Source organism: Podarcis liolepis (genome assembly GCF_965112155.1).
Source record: "Podarcis liolepis genome assembly, chromosome: 10".
NCBI lineage: Eukaryota > Metazoa > Chordata > Lepidosauria > Squamata > Lacertidae > Podarcis > Podarcis liolepis.
In genome coordinates, this window is record NC_139562.1 from 47,342,281 (window position 1) to 47,355,643 (window position 13,363).

The window sequence follows — 13,363 nt, forward strand, 5'->3', positions numbered from 1 at the left end:
GTTTTTCCCGCAACACTCGAGATCTAAAGTTCAGGTTGTCTTTGCTGCGTTCATGTCACTAGATTGTCCTTCCAACCGCTGTACCTTAAATAACTTCTTTCTCACCTTTAGATTGCCTGTCACTTGTTTGTGCCCAACTATCATCTTCACTCTTTTCTTTATTTTGCTTCCTTATCAGTGTTAAAACAGCAGTCTTGAAGCAACTTCTTTTTGAATCATTCCACAAAGCCCATCAGACTGATGCTGAGTAAGTGGTTTGAAGAAATGCAAAGCCTAATATGACTTTAATTTTGTTTTTCATTTCAAGGTGTGTGTGGTTTTTTTCCAAAGTGTCAAAGGATTTTATTTTTTAGTCTTGCTTTGGATAATGTTCCTGAAATCGCAGTAGCAACTTGACATATGTGGCCATTACCCCCCTCTCTTTGTATATCTTTCACATTCCAGAATTTGCCACTTAAACAGTGGCTGTTGTCACAAATAAAATGTCAACATTTGTTTTTCTAGTGATAGACTCCACAGTGTATTCACAGTTCAAGAGAGGACTGTGGCATGTGAAGTATCGTCCTGTACAGGCTTAGGATACAAACAGAAGGCTGGAAGGATTAACCTTGTATGTTCACATTTTCTGGGCACTGCAAATTAATGAACCAGCAAATGAGAGTGTGGGCAGGAAAGAGACTTATTCATACCAAGTTGGTTGTTTCCGCTGCTGCTCACTTTAAGTACCCTGATGCTTACTTTAAACGTAGTTATATTCCGACTGTGACATCGGTTATTCACATCACAAAGTTGAATGCATTATAAGGGACCTGATTCAGCACTGACAGCCCTCCACAACCTTGGTGCTTTCTGGTGGGGAAAGCTGTTAATAGGTACAAATTAAACTCACATCATAATGGTTGTACTGGTGGGCAACAGCTCACGAATCCAATCTTCACCTTACCACATCCCTGCTGTGGCTCTCCTATAGCTGAGTCCCTGCCCAAGGGAAAAGGTTGGGTATAAATAAAAGCATCATCATCCGCATCAACCAACCATCTACTATTCAGCTTCTACTATCTAGGTTCTAGTATTGTGTGATAGGCTCACTCGCTGGATTATCACCTTGTCATGGTGAGTGGGCCTGCACGTTTCTCTGACCCTTGTGAGCGAAGCCGTCGTGAGTCTCCTACTCCCAGCAGGGTCCCCTAAGGCAGTAAGGTCAAAGGGGAGGAGTTAGACCAAGAATGATCCAAGATGTCCTCAATGGCAGAATAGGTGGAAGATAACGAGCAGCATGTTACAACGGCTGTGAAGGCAGATGAAGGCTGCAGCAGATAAGAATCTGCCGGCCTTACTGCAAAGACTATGCGTTGGTCGGCGTGCACTGATCTACACACATAAAACAAATTCACACACAGGTGTCTTCCAAAAATTCACACACACCCCAAGTCCCATGGCAATCGGCAAATGGTAACAGGGGCAGGACCGTGAAATCTCGAATCCCCTACTCATAAACCATGGCAGTGGATACAGATTCAGTTGTTCTGACTCAAGGAATGACTCAAGGAATTTTCTGACTCAAGGAAAATCTGACTCTACATGAGTTTTCTCTATCAGGTCTCCTGCCCTTGTCTCTTCTTCAAAATGAAGATGTCCCAACAGCGTAGTTCACCCTCACAGAGGAGTTGTTTCAGCCTCTTGATCTCTCAGATTTCAACCCCCCCCCCTTTCCCCAGCTTTAAAATCTCCTTTTTTGAAATGCCGCTACTGGAAGTGGGCACAGGATTCCAAGTGTGCCTCTGCCACAGTTTTGTATAAAGGCATTAAGAGTTTGGCACTTTTATTTTAGATCCCTTTCCAAATGAAACGAGGAGCTGTAATGCGTTGCTTGAAGTATCTGTGCCATCCTCAGCTTTTGTTAGTCTGCTCTTGCCAGCATTTTTCCCCCAGTGCTTCAGCAAGAAAACCCCCCAGAACACATCCTGGTAACCAGACTGAGAGCTTGGAAGGCTGCCAATGAATGCAGAAGGAAGCAAATCACCTTTGAATTAATGCACGCTTAACGGGGGAGTTCTGTACTTTGTCACTTATGTGGCATCCTATGTGGCTGCTCCCAGTGGACGCTGCTCCATAAGAGTGAATGGGTCCACTGCTCCACCAGCCTCAGTCTGTACTCAGCTAGCCCTCATCTGCTTTCAGGCTTAGTTATAAGCAGTCCAGGGGGGTGGCAATGCCTGTCAACTTCCTCTTCTTCAGTGTTGCCCTTGCAGAACTCAGCAGTGAGGTAGATGTGAGGGGAGAGCTGGAATTGTCTACCCTCTGACTTCTCACCTACAATCCCAATGGGTATGAGCCACCACAGGATACCACTTTCAGATCCAGTTCTCCAGCCTTCTTTATACAGTGTTACCTTGGGTTACAAACACCTCAGGTTACAAACACTTCGGGTTACAGACTCCGCTAACCCGGAAGTAGTACCTTGGGTTAAGAACTTTACCTCAGGATGAGAACATAAATTGCGTGGAGGCGGCAGCGGGAGGCCCCATTAGATAAAGTGGTACAGTACCACAGGGTAAGAACAGTTTCAGGTTAAGAACGGACCTCAGGAACGAAATAAGTTCCTAACCAAAGGTACCACGTTATTCTAAATAAATACACATGGCAAACAGCAGCTCTAGCACAACCCCAAAGAATTGGCCACTGACCACTTCTTAGGACTAGGTGTCAAGTCAGAAGCTGTGCCATTTTCTCCCTCAAACATGGCCTCCTGCCAACCCAATGCTTATTATTTGCCTCAGAGATTCCAGAGGTGAAAACATAACTTCCCTTGCCATTGTATCCTTAGTTTAGCTGACCACGTCTTAATTCTTCAGAACTGACACGTCTCCATCCCAGTTGAATACACCTGTCTGCCCTACAGTACATCTCTGGCTCACTGAGAGTGTACTCCTGTCTCCTGCCTTGTATTGTTTAATTATTGAAAGCATTTTTTTTTTTTGGTATAAAGTGCTTCACAAACTAAATGCTGCTGTTCCTTCTTGCACTACAACTTGCAACTGGCCATTTAAAACAGAGATGGTTGGGCATGCCTGCTTTTCCAAGTCTCAGAAAGCAGCAGCTTTGTGTTGCAGAACCAAATTCCTTTTTTTGCCTGAAGGCATTGTTTGTAAGCAATGCATTTGGCTTCAGATATGACTGGAGGAGAGCCAAAGCAGTGCTGCTTTTGTGATTCAGATCAAACACCAAAATAGCAAGCCTCTCCATAACACTTGTGTCAAAGAACAGAGGAGGAGCTGTTCAATAAAAGCAGGGACCTTGCAAGGTGGGCACAGTTCTCTCATGGCCAGGGAGAGGAAAAGGGTCATGTGAGGATGAAAGTAAAAACTAGAGTGATTTGCAGAGCGGTGTGCATTATCCATTGTCAGGGACACTCTCAGCAGAGAGGAATCTCCAGAGGAGGAGGAATTGGCTGCACCTGAGTCTCCAAGAAGTAGGAGGCAGAGCAAGCGATTAGAGCAGATGTGGGCCAGCAGGAGGCAGGGGAGGTCATGGCGTATATCTGGCCTTGGGAGGGGTCAGAAGCCAGTTGAGTCAACTGATTCCGACGGCGAAGGATGAGTTGTGGAAGCTTGACTGTTATTGAGAAATAAACCTCAACTGCCAGCATTCCATGTCTTGTGTGGGAGAAGCACTAAACCTGACAGCCATACTGCAAAAATCCAAGAGCTATGCTCTGAATGAATTATATGAACCAAGCAATATTCCACATGTAATCTGCAGAAGTAAGCTATGCATTTCTGCAAAACATGGAAGCCACAGACTCCTACTTTAGGAGTGGTGGGGAAATAACAATTCAGTTAGCATTAAAGATGAACCTGCCATACCCACACTTTCTGAAACAAAAGAACCAAAACACAGCCATGTCTTGAAATCCTCTGAATTTTGTAATGTGTTTTTTCAGCAATGTGTGCAGCAATGCTTATGCTAGTGTGAAGTGTGCATAAAATTGCATATACAGTCGTTCCTTGGAAGTCAAACAGAATCTGTTCCGGAAGTCCTTCTGACTTCCAAAACACTCGGAAACCAAAGCGCGGCTTCTGATTGGCTGCAGGAATCGAAAGTCACAGAAGCCGCGCTGGACATTTGGCTTCCGAAAATCATTCAAAAACTGGAACACTCACTTCCGGGTTTTGATCGTTCAGGAACCAAGGCATTTGGGATCCAAGGTACGACTGTATTTGTGCAAATAACATACAAATTCATTATATTGGGGGAAATTCCTCTGCAAGCATGTGTATATTAGGCAAAATTGCACACAGAAAGATGCCTATGCTTGAGAGATGGATGTGCTTAATGTCATATTTTAATTACCTATTGGGGTCCACACCAGCAGCCCTAATGTATCTTATTGTCCAGAGCATACCCAGAACCCCCAAGGAGAACATGTGATTGGAAGTTTAGGTTTTTTTATTGGCAAAGCACTAGATTACATCAGTTCCTAAGATGCAAGAATCACATGCACCGCTCCTGCTAAATAGCCAGCTGGGCATCACCTTCTTCAGACCTGTGCTCTGTACCAGCAGTTGGAGCAATGGTGTGCCACACATCCCCCATCCTTCGCTTCCTCTTCTCCTGTCTCTGACTCCCCAGCTTCTTCCTCTTCCTCCTGCCCACAGGTGGCACAGGAACCTGCAAATCACTGGCTCTTTTCCTTAGCTCATCCTCCCGCCCTCCTACCTCCTCTGCCCGTCCTTCAGACTCCTGCCTGTCTCTGACATCTACCAAAGAATCCTCCAGATGCTTCAGACCAAGGCCAAGTTGGCGGTTTGACATTATGTGGACTAGAACCAATCTAAATGATATACACTCATCATTTATATTAGTCATTCTGCCCAACTCTGCGAGTGATGGTGGTCTCAGCATTAGCAGGTTAGCTTGGAAGAGCACATATGGGTACTATTACAAGTTGAGATACTTGATAGAAACCATACATCTTGCAGTATTCTGCAGAGTATAAGCACTTTGACAGAATTCTGGCCTTGTAAAACCAGTACTGGGGAGAAGTAAGCTTTCCTGTAACAGATAATGAACAACTAGAGCTATTTGCGATGGCTTTGGGAGTGTTTGCTGCTGTGATATACCCTCATTTTGTGACTGAGAATGCTTTTGATAGCGGCGAGGAGGCAGTGCCTATCTTGCCGCACCGGGACGGAGAGAATTTCCCTCTTCTTGTTTAATATGATAGCCAAATGGCCAAAGATAAATTTCTTCATCATTGGTTGAATCTGTTATTCTGCATCTAACAGAACTTCACATTTTATATACTGGAGCATTTAGCCTGCAATCCTTTGTACATTTACCAGGGAGTAAGCCCCACTTAAAGCAGTGAAACTTGTTTCCAAGTAAACATGTATAGGATTACTCTACATGTGTGTGAGGCTGATAATGGCTTCTAGTGCAATAACTATTCAATGTGGTTACCTATCTAAAAAATAACAGAATGACTAAGGCTAGTGGAATAGGCAGCTGCAGAATAGATCCCATTCAAGTATCACTGATGCTGTCTGTGGTTTGGAGTTTGTGCATGTGCACTGGGTGATTACATGCGCATCTGCAAGAACTTATATGTTTACCTTGGCTGATAGCATGAGATGAAATGCAAAATAAACTCAAGATAAAACAAAAGTCACACAGTTGACAAAGCTGACGCTGCAAAAATAGCAAGCAGAATGGTTAACTGGACCACCAGCATAGTCTGTTAACTGATAGCTTTGTGTATGCTGCTTGATTCTGAGTGCTGAAGACAAAAGCTGTTGAATAATTGACTATTCTGCACATTACCTGAAGTTATAAACCCAAGTTAAAGAAAGCATCGCTAAAGTTTTCTAGGTGCTTACGTATAAAACAGGTAAAGCACAGGAATAAGTATTCTCAATTCTAATTAAAACTGAGTTGAGTTTAAAAGTGTAAAAATGCTGGGGAAAGCGCTTAAAAACATAAAACATGTGGAAAGGTAAAAAAACAGCAACTGAAAATGAGTTTAAGTATTCCAACCCAAAGCTTTATTGGGGATGAGCTGAAGTATAATGAGACTGATTTCAAACTGAGTGTGAGTACCAAAATGCTTATAAGTCCCAAATTATTTCTCCGTATAAAAAATGTCCCAGTGTATCCATATTGGGACAAAGTCACCACATGCCAATCAGAGGTGAAGAGTCCACTTGTCCCAATACCTTTGTGTTGGCCTCTGTGTTTTGTTACAAGAACATCTCTAACCCATGCATAAATATTATTTGAAGCTCTCTGAAGTGCCAATGCCAATGCTATCCTCTTCTGTCTGTCTTTAGAATAGAAGTCCCATTGTATTACTATTGCCAGGGCTTACATTCAGCTTCTAAATCAGGGATGGGGGGGAACTGTGGCAAAGCAGATCTTGCTGGACTACAACTCCCATCATCCCGTACCATTCACCATACTCTCTGGGGCTGATGACAGCCTTTTGGAGGGCTGCTTCCATTCCTAGTCTAAACAGCACCTATATTCCAGGGCCTGTTGCTCCTTTCTGATCAAAGCTTTCAGTCTATCTCAAATGCCACTGACCCCTGTTGGGAATTATTCATGGGTTACCTATTCTGAACCCAGATGAGCCCAGATATTCTTAGCTGACAATTGGGCAAAGACATGCTGCAAATAATTAGGATCCTTGCTCTACATTGGTGGGTGGGATATTCACATAGATAGTTCTTCTGGCAAATAGCACAGGGATGCTTTGCCTGTCAATATTACTAAAGTATATTAAAATGGAATGACAGATATTCCTCTCTGGGAAATCTCCAAGAAGCTGTGCTGTATAACAATGGCTAAAACTTAATTTCTTTGCTACTAGCTAGAATGGTGATGGGAAATGGTGATGTTTAATAATGGCATTTAGAACTGTGTATATATTTACTGAATTTGCATTTCAGTCTTGGCCTTAACAGTACAGTGGTACCTCTGATTGCAAACTTAATTCCAACCGGAGGTCTGTTCTTAACATGAAACCGTTCTTAACCTGAGGTACCACTTTAGCTAATGGGGCCTCCCACTGCTGCCACACTACTGGCATCTGATTTCTCTTCTCATCCTGAGGTAAAATTCTTAACCCGAGGTACTACTTCCGGGTTAGCGGAGTCTGTAACCTGAAGTGTTTGTAACCTGAGGTGTTTGTAACCCGAGGTACCACTGTAATTATGAAGTTCAACTATTTTTTGTGACATTTTTTGTGGTAGTGATGGGCCCACAAGAAAATGTGTATGAATTGTTAGGATAGTATGGGATAGTACCCTCTAGTTGTTTTGTTGGGTAAAAATCATAACTTCCATCTGGGAGCAGTGGGGATGAACAGAGTGGTGGAGCTATGGCCACATGCAAAGTTCAACATGGCAGCTGCTGCCAGGGCAGAAGAGGGGCATGTTTTCATGGTGCCAGCTCCATCTTGGCATAGCAGAGAGGCCCAGATCTGGCGCATTGCTGGCCTGGCTTATGATCTAGCAGATCCTTGGCCAATCCAGCTCTGTACCCTTCCCCACCCCAGAAATATTGAGTTTTATGCTGGTGACTACTAACTGAGAAAACACTAGCAGGAGCTGCCACCCACCAGTGTTTTGGGTGGTGTCCCCCCCATGAGTGGAGCCTGGCAGAGGGGTAGATATGGCTCCTCCTAAACCCCTCCAGTGCATTAGACAAGGTTGGGATGGCAGATAATAAAAAATGCCTGAAAACAGAAAATTAATACAGTGATACCTTGGTTTACAACCATAATCCATTCCAGACATTGGCGTAGCGTGGGGGGTGCAGGGGGGGGCGGCCGCACCGGGTGCAACATCTGGGGGTTAGGGGGCGCAAATCCACGGGTTAGGGGGCGCAAATTACTTGCCTTGCCCCGGGTGCTGACAACCCACGCTATGTCACTGATTCCAGAGGTCCGTTTGTAAACAAAAACAGGTTGTAACCCAAGGTGTGCTTTCACCAATGGGGCCTCCAAATATTTTGTGTTTGTAATCCCCCCAAAATTGGTTGTAATAAATAAATAAAAAAAGGTTGCAAACCGGGACATGCACTTCCGGGTTTGATGTGTTTGTAATCCAAACCAAGGTGTATGCAAACCAAGGTGTATGCGAACCAAGGTACCACTATAACTAGAATAAGGAAAAATTGCGTAGAATCTATTGATTCTGTTTGTGCATTTATGGTTTAAGAAATATTGCTTCAGAGAAAGGGTGGTACACTACAGTTTAAAAGTTATTATTGCACTTAATGTTTTTGAAGATGTTGGGATTATTTCCACAGAATGGCTTCCCTGAAATTCAGAAATACATGGCAGGGGATGAAAAATGGGTGGCGGTGGTTATTTTAACTGGACTGGACATAAGCATTTCTGTAAAACAGCTAAGAGATGCTGGATACCCTTACATTTCAGGGTTTCCTTCCTAGTTGAATCCAGTTACTTTGTTGGAAATGTGAAAGCAAGGAGCCATTACACGTCCCACTGGAAAGTGGTTATATATCTTTTTAAAATGTTTCAGGTGTCATAGTCTGCATTTTCTTATTCTGTATAGTAACTGTACCAGTTGTGTTTTATAGCTCTTAAAAAAAAAAAACCTTTCCCAAAATAAACTGCATTTGAATTTTCATGCCTAAAGTGTGGCTTTAGCACAGATGCTGTGGGGGAGGCTTAAAATCTCTTGTGAAGACCAGTGCTATTCTAGTGGGGGGGGGGGATGCAGCATAAAATGGATTGGAACAGGGTGGAGTGAGATAGAACTAAGAGATAAGAGAAAGTAAAGAAGGACAGATCACTCTATTTCTGGAGTCACCAATCTTTTTCGGCCAGTGGGCACATTCGGAATTTTGAGGAAGTGCTGTGGATATCAGCCACAAAATGGTGTGTGCTTGCTCTTTTCTCAGTGTGAAAGAGTCGTGCACCTCTGCCCTTGTTCACAGAGAGAAATGCTTTGCATCTTTCCTCTGATCAGGAGGGAAGGTTTTTGTGTGTGTGTGTGTGTGCCCTGCCATAGCATTGAATGAATGAAAGGTGAGAATGCTTAAGGGGACATGTTCATTGCAGGAGAGGCCAAGCAGGAAGAGAAAACAGTCTCTCATGCATTGTGTTTTTTTGAGGGGATATTTACTAGGTACTGTAGGAGATATTGGTGGGCACACTGGTACCCATGAGCACCTCATTGGTGACCCTTTATTTCTATTTTAAGTCCATGTCAGTTTCACACATGGAATCATAAAATTGTCGAGTTGGAAGGGAACACAAGCATCATCTAGTCCATTCACATGTTCATTCATAAGCCTGTTCAATCCTGTTTCCACATTAATTAGTATTTTTTTAACAACAACAACAACAACTTGCACACAATTTTCTCTCTAAATTGTTATTGCTACTTACTGCACTTATTTATCCCCTATACAAAAAAAGTATCAAGATGACTTATTCCAAAAACTATCCTATTAAATCACAGTGAATTACAAATTAAAATCACACACACTTTCTTTTTTTTTCTGTCCTGCACCCATCGTGATGGTGGCTCATGGATCGCGTAGTTGGTTGAGCATGAGACTCTTAATCTATGATTCTGTGTCCTAGAAGGCTTTCTGAACCTGCTCTGCACCTGAGATCCATAATATGCAGTGTGACTTGCTGAATTTGAGGCTTTAGTCAAAACAATTAATGAACAACCTTAGAGGGTTTAAAAACAAAACAAAACAAAAACCCTGCTCAGGAATCTCCTAAGGGAGCTAACAACACTGGAAGCTACGTGGAAGAATCTGCATTGCAACATTTTTAATTGTATGCAGTAAGGATCAAGTGGCCTGATTAACCAAGCTTTCATTTTTGAGGTGCTTTCATTGCAGTTTGTGCTTTTGGCGGCCCTGGATTTTCCTCTGAGGAAATGTGTGAGAGAACGGAATAAACAGAAGTGTGCCAAGGAAGAAGCCTAAAATCTCATCTGTATGTCCCCTCCCCACACACCACATAAAAGATTTGCATAACCTTTGAACTTCACATTTGATTTCAAAGAACAGCATAGGTTTTAAAAAACCCTTTGGTGTAATGACTGAAAGCCTTCTGAGAACAAACACCCTGAGGCTGTTTTCATAACAAGAATCCCTGAGCTTCCTACATTTTTTTTTAATTCCTCGAGACAATTTTTAGAAGTTAGTTTAAAACTCCCATCTGCTGTTTACGAGCATGATTTCCCTCAGCGTTCCCCCCCTCCCCGAAGAGCAGCCATTATAAATGCTACATCTCTCCAGACCTACTCTGGACTAATTGGTACTCTTACCCCCTCAATAAAACAGTTTGTACTCAGTGGAAATAAATGCTTTCCTTTTTGATGCTTCAAGTGTACAGTGGACCTTGTAACTTTCGGGTTGTGAACGCGGCAAACCCGGAAGTGTATTCTTCCGGGTTTCACCACACGTGCATGCGCAGAAGCGCTCTGTGCCCCTCACACATGCACCGAAGTGCTTTATCACGCTGCGCGCGTGCGCTGAAGCAGCGCCTCTACTTGCAGATTTTTCGGGGTACGTATGAACTCCTAGAATGAATTACATTCGTATCCAGAGGGTCCACTGTATATCCTGTGAATGGAACCCAACACCAGCATCATCTATAAACGTCAATAAGAGGCACCAGGAACTGTGATAGGACATTGGTATATTTTATAGGATAAGAGATATAGAATCTCGATTTCTCTTCTTATTCAACTGTGGGTATGCTAGTGCTTTGTTGCAGGTTACTCATGAGTTGGTTTAATGGGAGTGGCTGCCGAGACCATATAACACCGGTCCTGAAAGACCTACATTGGCTCCCAGTACATTTCAGAGCACAATTCAAAGTGTTGATACTGATATTTAAAGACCTAAATGGCCTTGGACCAGTATACCTGAAGGAGCATCTCCACCACCACCATTCAGCCCAGACACTGAGGTCCAGCTTCGAGGGCCTTCTGGTGTTTCCCTCACTGCAAGAAGTGAGGTTGCAGGGAACCAGGCAGAGGGCATTCTCAGTAGTGGCGCCCACCCTGTGGAACGCCCTCCCATCAGATGTCAAGGAAATAAACAACTATCTGACTTTTAGAAGACATCTAAAGGCAGCCCTGTATCAGGAATTTTTTATGTTGAATGTTTTAGTATGTTCTGATATATGCTGTGAGCCGTCCAGAGTGGCTGGGGAAACCCAGCCAGATGGGCGGGGTATAAATATATTATTATTATTAATACTATATAATGAGATATGACCTGTGGCATCTAAACTGGAGATTTTGTGGAACCGTTCTATGCACACAAAACATGCTATGATAATTTAATCTGCATTCAGTTCAAATTAACATGTGGCAAATGTCCTAGTTAACCCAAAACAAAAGCTACAGAGGCAGGAATCCTGTACTAACCATCAGATATTACTGTTGTCATATCTGGCTGGGGCCTTTTCTTTCCTTCCTACATATTACCTTTGTGTAACAAAATTATGTCCATGTGGTCTTATCACATACCTTGCAACATGCTGCAGAGGAAAATGGGGTTGTGTGTCTTTTGGGGCCGCGCTTCCGCAGGAGCCAGGTGACTCGCACGAGAGCACACGTGTCCACCCCCCCCAAATCAGGACACTTTGGGGGGCCGCACTCTTGCAGGAGCTGAAACAGGACATCCTGGGATCCAATCAGAAGCCGGGGTGACTTCTGTAATTCTGGGGCATCCTGCTCAAAGTGGGACAGTTGACAGGCATGTTATCACCTATTGTGTAAACATTTGGGCTTGTGCCTTAAACTGTTGTAAAAATATTTAGCTGGACTAAATGCTTTTCATAGGTTGGAATGCATTGCAGCTGAGTTATACAAAGGAGTATGTCCATACATCAGCTGCTTCCACTTTCCAGATTATATTCCTGGAAAACTTAGGTGCTTTTTCTCCCAAACTGTCCTGTGGTGAGTGTCGGGAAATTTGCCATGCAGGTGACACAGCAATGTCCTGGTCTCCCAGACATTCCCTTCAACCATTTTGGACAGGCAGCAATGTGGGCAAAAAGTATCATCCATTGACAGGTACCATAGTGCCCTCCAGCTATTGTTGGACTACAATTCCCTTCAGTCCCAGCCAGCATGGCCAACAGTCAAGAAACTTGGGAACTGTAGTCAATGACATTTGCTGTATGTAGATGGGACTAGCAATGGTGGCATCGGGAAACACACATTGCCCAGCTCAAATGATCGCAACCCCATCAACCAGAGGCTGAACTCTGTCCGCAGCAATGAGAAAATCAGTAGAACTCAATAATAGAACATGGGGAAGCCAGTCAACAACAGCAATGCTGAAGCCATGGAGTGGGCCTGTATTTATGGCATAGCAGCAGGCCAGAGGGGAAAGGTCCATACCTATAGACATGAGCTAGCTCAGTTACCCATTCAGCTGTGCAAGGGACATTGGAGGAAGGTCTAGTTTGGGAAGAGGTTGTGTGGTTGGACATCCCCATGTGAATTTGTTTTAAACTGGAAAGAGTAAATCTGTACCATAAATGACCTTTTAGACTAGGTCTCAGTCTTCATATTCTGTTTAGCTGAGTCAAATTAGGGTCAGACTCATTGTGGTTAGTTCCCAAATATGACTGTTAGGGGTTCAGTTTAGTGACAATTTAATCTGCAGTGTGAGCCAGATGATTGCTGCTTTCCTATTATTATCCCAGCATCAAGAATTGTACATCCAGTATGCTTAGCATCAAGCTGTTTTATATAAAAGACTACTTTGGTTTTCCCCAGATCTATGTTATGCTGAGGCATACCAGAAAACAGAAGGGACTGTAGCTGCAGAAAAATATATAAGCTTCTGTATTCCCCCTGCTTCCTTTTTTAACTTAGTAGGCATGTCTATTTCAACTATCTTCATTTGCTGAAATGTGTAAAATTAGTAGGCACCTGAAATAATGCAATTTTGGGGGTTATGCATAGTGGCAAAATTAATATCCTTCATCTTTCTCCCGCAAACTTTATTATTTCTAACTACTGGTCTGAAATTATTGCTTCTATCTCCTGGGTTTAATAAAGCAATTTGGCTCCTTAATGGGTCTTGTTAGGGTTGAAGACCAATGCCTTTCTGGTCCTATTTTTTAGCATTAGTGGTATACTACCTGCTGAGTCATCAGCATGGAAACCAGAGGTTAATTTCCCTCCTACTAAATGAAGCAGATAATCAGCCATCAGAGGACAACTCCTGTGCTGTAAATAAGTCTTGACAAGCCAAGGGACGCCACTGTGCACTGCTCAACCCTATTCACACCATCTGTCCACATATTAAAACAAAGTAAGGATATTAATTTGTTACATTTCAAAAGCTG

The 13,363-nt window shown here is 43.2% G+C and overlaps 1 long non-coding RNA gene across 1 annotated transcript in view; it reads left to right on the top strand.

Annotated features, from left to right (window-relative positions):
- LOC310687990 overlaps positions 1–12,886 on the top strand; it is a 52,018-nt gene extending 39,132 nt beyond the window's left edge. The window contains exon 3 of the long non-coding RNA XR_014516717.1: positions 12,789–12,886. This is a non-coding gene — a long non-coding RNA (uncharacterized lncRNA). The remainder of the gene's footprint in view (positions 1–12,788) is intronic.
- Positions 12,887–13,363: the final 477 nt, after the last annotated feature.